We start from the raw sequence: 8072 nt of genomic DNA on the forward strand, positions 1-8072 counted from the left end.
AGAGGTCATTCTAGCTCCCAAGCCACTGGCTCCATTCTCGCCACGTGACCTGTTTCTGGTCACACCGGGCCCTGTAAACAGAACCTTCCACCCCATCAGCCAGCCCCGCCCACCCCATTCTGGGGCTGGGGCCCAGGGCAAGTCTTCTCGGCTTTCCAGGGCAATGGGTCCCACCCTGGAGCCCGCACCAGAAAGTGCTGGAAGCCTCGTGAAAGCGCAGATTGCCGGCCCCACCCCCATAGCTTTAGGAGGCTTGGGGCAGGGTCTGAGAATCAGCATTCGGACGAGCTCCCGGGAGCCACTGCTGGTCCGGGGACCCCACTTTGAGAACCACTGCTCTAGGTGGTAACAGCCTCTCAAATCTTCTCATGCCGCACCTTAGTCCAGTGTTTCCCAAACTCCAGCCCTTGGCACACCCCCAAGCTTTGCCCACCTTCCTACCGTCTCCCTGTTCTAGTTCATACTGCCTATTTTATTGAAGTTGGCTTGCTTTGGGGGTTCAAAGAAATTTACTTTAAAAAGGGAACCTTCTCGGGACTTCCCTGGTGGCGTAGTGGTTAAGAATCCGCCTGCCAATGCAGGGGACACGGGTTCGAGCCCTGGTCTGGGAAGATCCCACATGCCACGGAGCAACTAAGCCCGTGCGCCACAACTACTGAGCCTGCGCTCTAGAGCCTGCGAGCCACAGCTACTGAAGCCCACGTGCCACAACTACAGAAGCCCACGTGCCTAGAGCCCGTGCTCCACAGCAAGAAAAGCCACCACAATGAGAAGCCCGCGCACCGCGACGAAGAGTAGCCCCCGCTCGCCGCAACTAGAGAAAGCCCACACAGCAACGAAGACCCAACGCGGCCAAAAATAAATAAGTAAAATAAATAAATTAAAAAAAAAAAAAAAAAGGGAACCTTCTCTCATCAGCAGGTGCAGAGAACCCGAGGCTGGAGTAAAACGGAACACGAGGAAAACGGAAGAGAGTTGGGGCCAGGGGCTTCACTGTAGAAGGCGCTCTCTGTTGTAGCGAGGTCAGGGCGGGGAGGCATTCGGGGCAGAGGGCACCCCCTGAGACGGTCGCCTTGCTGTGACACAGAGGAGAGAACAGCGCCCGGGTGGGAGGACTTTGCTGCTGGGTCAGTAGACACACTCAGTCACCTCGGGGACCAGCAGGATGGGCTCCCCGCACTTTGGGGGATACTGCTCATCCCACAGTGATCTGTTCTCAAGTACAAAGGCCACCCTGTGACTCTGCTGCGCCCCGCAGCCCAGAGCAGGAAATCCAAGCTCAGTACAGCTGACCCCACCGCAAGGCAGGCTCCTCCGCCCTGAGCCTGACCCTCAGACCCCAGCCCCCCTGAGCTTCTTGTCATTCTCAGGGTGCCAGGCCCCTCCCCTCCTCCAGGCCTCTGCGCACACCTGGTCCCTCCCCTTGATGTACCCCCCCAACGTCACCTTTCCCTGCCAGAGAACGCTGCCTCTTTGCTCTAAAAGGACTTCTAGGATCTTACCAAGTCAGCCTCAACAGTTGCCAGCTGAATGCCAGTTCCCAGTTCTAGAGAGACCCAGGATTTTTTCAATACAAAAGAACCTCGGGGCAGGGTCCATTCTGGGACCACCTGACCGCAAACAAAATGGAAGCTGGATTCTTTTCCTTCCTGGGATTTCACCATTCTGTACTCACAGTGGGATGCGATCCAGAAACTTGGACTGAAAATGTGGGATTTCATAATTTATATTTTTTTAAAATGATGGTCCAAAAGTTGCATAATCCTCATTAGGACTTTTCTTTTTCCTCTAAATCTGTGGTTTTTGTCTAAGCTGACACAGCATTTGAGACAATCAGAGAAGATATATATCTTCCTCCGGCTGGATCATGAGAAACTGTCTATCCCCACAGCCTGGAAGAGGGGGTGTCTGTCGGTGAGTACCCACAACTGCACAGCCTGGGGTAGAAAGCTGAGCTCCCCCAGGGCAACATCTCCGACAGAAATCTCTGTCACTTGCTCTCCTGGTGCGGAGGCAGGGGAACTGTGAACACCTCCCCCAAAACACCCAGACGCCAGATTCTCATTCCTGAATGAGATGATCTCAGTTGATGTTTCTTCAAGAGGGAAGTAAGAAAATGGGACATGTGTTCCTTAATACCATGTGACCCAGCTATTCTACTCCTAGGAGTAGACCCAAAACAACTGAAAACAGGTGTACAAACAAAAATGTGTACACAGATGTTAATAGCAGCATTATGCACAATAGCCAAAAGGTGGGAATGGCCCAAACTTCCATCAGTGGAAGAAGGGATAAATGAAAGATGGTCTATCCATACACCGGAATAGTATTCAGCCATAAAAAGGGATGCAGCACTGACACAGGCTACATCATGAATGAACCTTGACAACGTTATGCTCAGTGAGAGAAGCCAGACACAAAAAGCCACATACTGTAGCATTCCATTTATATGAAATGTCCAGAATAAGCAAATCCAGAGAGACAGAAAGCAGATGAGCAGTTGCCAGGGGCCGGGGAGGACAGAATGGGGAGTGACTGCTAATAATGGTTATGGGGTCTCCTTTTGGGATGATGAAAACAGTGGTGATGGTTACAGAACATTGCTAATGTACTAGATGCCACCAAACTGTGTACTTTAAAATGTAAATCTTACGTTGATGAGTATTTTACCACAATAAAACCTTTTTTTTCAAGGAAAAAAAGAAAGAAAGAAAAACGAGCATGGCTGGCCCTACCAACCACCACCCAGATCTGCCTGACCCTCCCCGTTCCAGAACAGAGTGTGCTCCCTTTGGGACTTTATGAGGGGCTCCAGATGCCCTATCCCATGAAGGTCTGAGAAGCTATTCAGCTCAACGAACTGAAGATGAAATGAAATGACGCCTGTGTTCTATTTTCCTTTCTTGACAAGCCATGAGCCCCTTTGAGTGATGCTGGGTTTGCACATCTGGGACTGATCAAAAACCAGTGAGTCTGCAAAAAAAGGGGGGGAAAAAAGCTTCCTAGGTTGGGAGCAAGCAGACACAGAGGCACCTCCCATACGCAGTAAATTACTCTGGTGACAGAGAAAAGAAATGTTCCAGCTCCCACAAGGCCAAAGAGGTCGGCATTTAGGGGTCCTGCCTTTAAAAGCCAGTTTTCAAATGCAACCTACCACAAACCCCAGATATCCAACGTGAGGTCTCTGAGGGAGGGATACAGTTTGGGGGCTTTCAGAAGCTCATGCTCTTCTGCTGAGCTCCAGCCCCTCCCCATCAAGCCAGCTCTCCTTTCCAGACGCAGGACTGTGGGAGCAGCTGGCATTGCTCTGGGCTCCCCAGCGGGGCCCTCTGCACGTTGATACAGGTACCTGCCAGCAGAGTGGATCCCAAGCCCCTCTCCAGGCCCACCCCTCACCGGGGCCAGGGATTCAGAGCCCACATGGCAGAAGCCTTGCGCGGCAGCACGCTCTGCGCTGACAGCCCTGTGGCCAGCCACTGGACCGGCATCTTCTTCCAGAATCTCGGGCGGGGTCCAGCCAGGATGGCAGCTCTTCCCCGCTCTGGCCGTGTCACGTGGGGCACATACCTTAATCACTCTGAGCCTCGACTGCCTCCTTGTAAAAAAGGAGGACAGTCCAGCTCATAAAGAAGTCATCAGGATAGGTCATCCATGTAAAACCCCAGGCACGTCTGGGCCACAGTAAGTGCCAGATAAATGTCAGCTGCTGGTAGGATTACAGATGCTATCATTACTATTCCTACTCCTATTTTTTAAGAGACTGTAAAAATCAAAATCACTCTCTTCATTCTCCTCCCTGGCTGCGTCATCAGGGCCGAGGCTGGGGCTCAACTCTGCTGCTATTTCACTCGGAGCCCCTCTCAAATGAAACAGTTCCTTGTGGAAGGTCAGGTTCAGACGTAGAGTCAGCAGTTGGGCAGAGAAGTGCCTTAAAGGAGGCAGGACCCAGCCGCTAAGTGTGTAGGGTAAGTAGACAGAGAGACCTGGGGTGACAACATCACACACAAGCTAGGGGACCTTGGGCAAGCACTTCACCTCTTTGAACCTCGGTTGCCTCATCTGTAATGAACATCTAGAGGCCTTGTGCCCAGGTGTGTTGCAGGTAAAGAGGACGGCAAGGGCCCTCACAGCTAGCGCACCAGCAACACAGCTCTCACACCTTCTGGTCCTTCCCCCCACGTGCAAACAGCCAGATCAGGGGCAGAAACAGAAAATCAGGTGCACAAGACAAAGGGCCCTGAGAGTTCCCCCCTGGGTCTATCTGGAGAAGGGGGCACGGCCTTCACCTTGTCCTTCACATGGTCTCTCATCTGTCAGGCTCTAGACCCTTGGTGTCCTGACCCCACTGGGGAAGGCAGGCTCACCCTTTTCTGCCCGGGCAAGAAGACCAAAGGTTCAAGGTAGAAACTCACAAGCCCACTCTTGGTTGGAAGTTGAGCTGGGCACCTGCCAGACTCCCAGCTGCTTCTCTTGACCAGAGGAGTAACTCACCTCTGGCTAAAATACAGCCAATTCAAATCGGACTTCGATGAGCAGACATCAGCTAAGCCCTTCCTGGCTTGTCCACCAGCCCAGCCCTTTCAAGGGAGGTTCTGGGTCTGCACTGCACGAGGGGCTCGCCCTGGCTCTTCCACCTGGGGCTGCAGATCTCCTAGACCCCAGAGCTGAGCCCTCAGCTCCCAGCCGTCCCCCCACAAGAAGTTTACGCAGATATCCACTCTGGTTGAAGAGACCCAGGAACTCTTCCCAAACCTGTAGGAACTCTGATATGCCCCACGCCTGGACGCACCCACAGCCATATGGAGCTTTGGAGGCAGACAGAACTGGGTCCCAGCCTCCGCTCTGCCTGGACACTTCACCTCTCTGACCCTCAGGAAGACTACCTGGAAGGTTTGTTCCAAACAAAATCATAAAGGGGCGTGGCCCTGTAAACTTGCCAAGCAGAACGCACACGCCGCCCTTAGGATCACCCCGGCCCTCCACACGTGGGCAGGACACATTCGAAGTCCTGCCACATACACACCATCAGCTTTCTATTTATTGACGCCCACTGTGTACACAGGAACGCAACAGATGACGCCCACTGTGTACACAGGTGAGGGAGGAGCACACAGCCTCAGGGAGCACGATTCTGCGGTCGGTCAGCCTTTGAGTCCTGGCTCCCTAGCGTCCAGCATGTGAGGTGTCGGGCAACTTGCCCTCGCTGAGCCTCAGTTTCTCCATCTGTGGACGGGCATGCTGCCGAGCATGGTTCTGAGATGCAGGCGGCGCGCTCAGCTAAGTGCCTGCACACAGTAAGCCCTAAGAGGTGGCATCTGCTCTGGCTATTTCAGCTCCTCGGAGACTGCGGGAGCGGATCGTACAGTGCAGAGAGGAGGACAATTTAAGTCACACGTACCTCCCCCCGCAGGGCTCCAGCCACCTCCTCGCCGGTGTCTTCTGAGTGGAGGGGCGGCAGCGGCAGCGCGGGCACAGCGGACACAGCGGGCAGGTCGCGGGACACGGGACACCGGTGCCGCCGAGAGATGCAGTGGGTCCGAGGACCCTGCGCGCCGCCTCTTGTAGGTTGCCCGGAACGCCGGGGCCACGCCCCGCGGCGGTGGGCGGCGCTGATGGGGCCGCGCCGTCGCGGCCCCGCCCCTGTCCTCCCGGCCTCGCCCCGCCAGGTCCTCCCCCACCCCACCGGCCCCGCCTCTCCCGGCCTCGCCCCACCCCAGGAGCCCGGAGGACACCCGGAGGCGCGGGCGCCTGGGGTCGGGTGGGGGGCGTCGTAGGGAGGGCGGGACCACCCGCGTCCAAAGAACTCGGCTCGACAAGAGGAGGACGCGCTCAGTTTCTCGTCATGACCATAAAAGTATCGTTTCCATTGACAGCTTAACGATGCACCCAGCGCGATGCCAGGCACTTTCCACCAGGGGTGTGCAAATTTACCAAATTCCACTTCTCTGGGGCTCAACTGGAAAATGGGAAAAGGGAAGCTACCTCCCGTGGATTGCAGCAAATGAAATCAGGAAGGGCGGGGGCTCCATCAACTATGGTGCAAAATACACACTTGCTAAATTTATTTCCATCCTCTATGCGTGGATAGAAAACTTCACTCTTGCCACCCTGACACACACACACACACACACACACACACACACACACACACAATTTCCAGGGTGCGAATGAAGACAGGAAGACCTTACTGGATGAAGGCAGTAAAGCCGAGGTCCAGGCTAAGCACTTTACCGTCATTATTCCAGTACAGGTTCACAGGAATCCAGTGAGATGGAAATGAACCCATTTCACAGATTGGGCAACTGAGGCTTGGAGAAGCGAGTGCCCCAAGTCCCCGGAGGACAGTGCAGTTTAACACTCTAATCAATTGAGAGCCAGAAGCAACTGCCTTTGAGAGATGTAAAGCCAAGGCCCTTGTTGGCAGGGGAAGAAACCAAGGCTGCAGGAGCTAAAGGACTCCCCCGTGCTCCCCACTCAGTCACACAGTGTGGACCAACTGCGTGCTGGTGGTGCCCAAGGGCGAGATGGAGCCTGTCCTCACCACGTTGCTTATTCCTGCATGAAGACACCGAATCAGCTCACTCAGTATTGACTCCACCCACACAGCCCCCATCCAGTCACTCTGCACCCGCCCCTGTGCTATGCGGGGATCTCAGAGTCTGGGGCACCCGGACAGGTCAGAGCACACCGGGCGGGGAGGGGGTGTGGACAGGGTTGGGGCAAAGATAAGGGAAGAACCTCAGTGATTGGCCAGGCATGTGTGACACGGATTCAGAAAGCTGGAAGCTCTTGAAGATTTTGGTGCAGCTCAAATGCAGATAAAAAAGTTATCTTTTTTAAACTCATATTATTTTCATTTCTTTTACTTTTCTTCCTTTTCTCAGTTTTTGAAGCATCATTCTCAGCTCAACATTCATTTATCCAATACTTATTAAGCACCTACTATGTGCCAGGCTCTGTCCCAAGTACTGGGGCATTTAGTGGTGAGCAAAAGACTGCTGCAGAACAAGTGTCCTCGGTTTGACAAAGAGCAAATCCAAGGGGAGAAGAGATTTGTATTCTTTTTTTTTTTTAATTTACTTATTTACTTTGGCTGCATTGGGTCTTCATTGTTGGGTCTTCGTTGCTACGCGCGGGCTTTATCTAGTTGCGGTGAGCGGGGGCTACTCTTTGTTGTGGTGCGTGGGCTTCTCATTGCGGTGGCTTCTCTTGTTGCAGAGCACGGGCTCTAGGCGCACAGGCTTCAGTAGTTGTGGCACACGGGTTCAGTAGCTGTGGCTTGCGGGCTCTAGAGCGCAGGCTCAGTAGTTGTGGCGCACAGGCTTAGTTGCTCCGCGGCATGTGGGATCTTCCCAGACCAGGGCTTGAACCCGCGTGCCCTGCATTTGCGGGTGGATTCCCAACCACTGCGCCACCAGGGAAGTCCCAGATTTGTATTCTTGACGGATGCCTCTCAGGTACCCAGCCTCATACCCATCATCCTGGCAAACTCCCCGCTCCCAGCGGCCCTCTGAGGCTGGTGCTGTCATCATCAGGAAACTGGGCACAGAGAGGTAAGTAGCTTTCCCAAGGTTACACAGCTCCCTAGTGGAGGAACTGGGATTTGTTTTTTTGTTTGTTTTTGTACTAAGGGAGAAATTTTATTTCACATTTACAATTTCAATTAAACTTTGGTAGAATAGTGACTGTGCATCTGAATCTCAGGAATACTGAGCAGCTTTCTTAAGGCCTCACTCACCTCTCACCTCCCAGGCTGGTTCCCTGCTCTCACGCACACTCCCTCCCATCACAAGGAACTGGGATTTCAACTCATGCTCACCCCCACTCAGCTGCCACCACCTTGTGTACCATGAAACCTGGGGTCCGGGGGAGTGGGAGAAAGTGGTCCCTGCCCCAGCAGAGGGGAAGGGAAGCCACACAGAATCAGATTTCTCATGGGCCCAGCATCTGGGTGGGGGTGGGGGTGGGGGTGGGGAGGCGTGGTCAGTACCGAAGCATCCACAGCTCAGCTTGCTCGGGCCTCTGCCTCCTTTTTGTGGCGACTCTGCAGGCTCCTCGCTGGTCCCGGATGG

General features: G+C 54.1%; 1 protein-coding gene across 1 annotated transcript in view; it reads right to left on the reverse strand.

Moving 5' to 3' along the window:
- The window catches only part of CRISPLD2 (cysteine rich secretory protein LCCL domain containing 2), a 67952-nt gene extending 62369 nt beyond the window's left edge, over positions 1-5583 (reverse strand). Inside the window, exon 1 of the mRNA XM_068528449.1 lies at positions 5399-5583. The gene's annotated coding sequence lies outside the window, so the exon portion shown is untranslated. The remainder of the gene's footprint in view (positions 1-5398) is intronic.
- Positions 5584-8072: the final 2489 nt, after the last annotated feature.

Source organism: Eschrichtius robustus, chromosome 19, assembly GCF_028021215.1.
Source record: "Eschrichtius robustus isolate mEscRob2 chromosome 19, mEscRob2.pri, whole genome shotgun sequence".
In the NCBI taxonomy this organism is placed as follows: Eukaryota; Metazoa; Chordata; class Mammalia; order Artiodactyla; family Eschrichtiidae; genus Eschrichtius; species Eschrichtius robustus.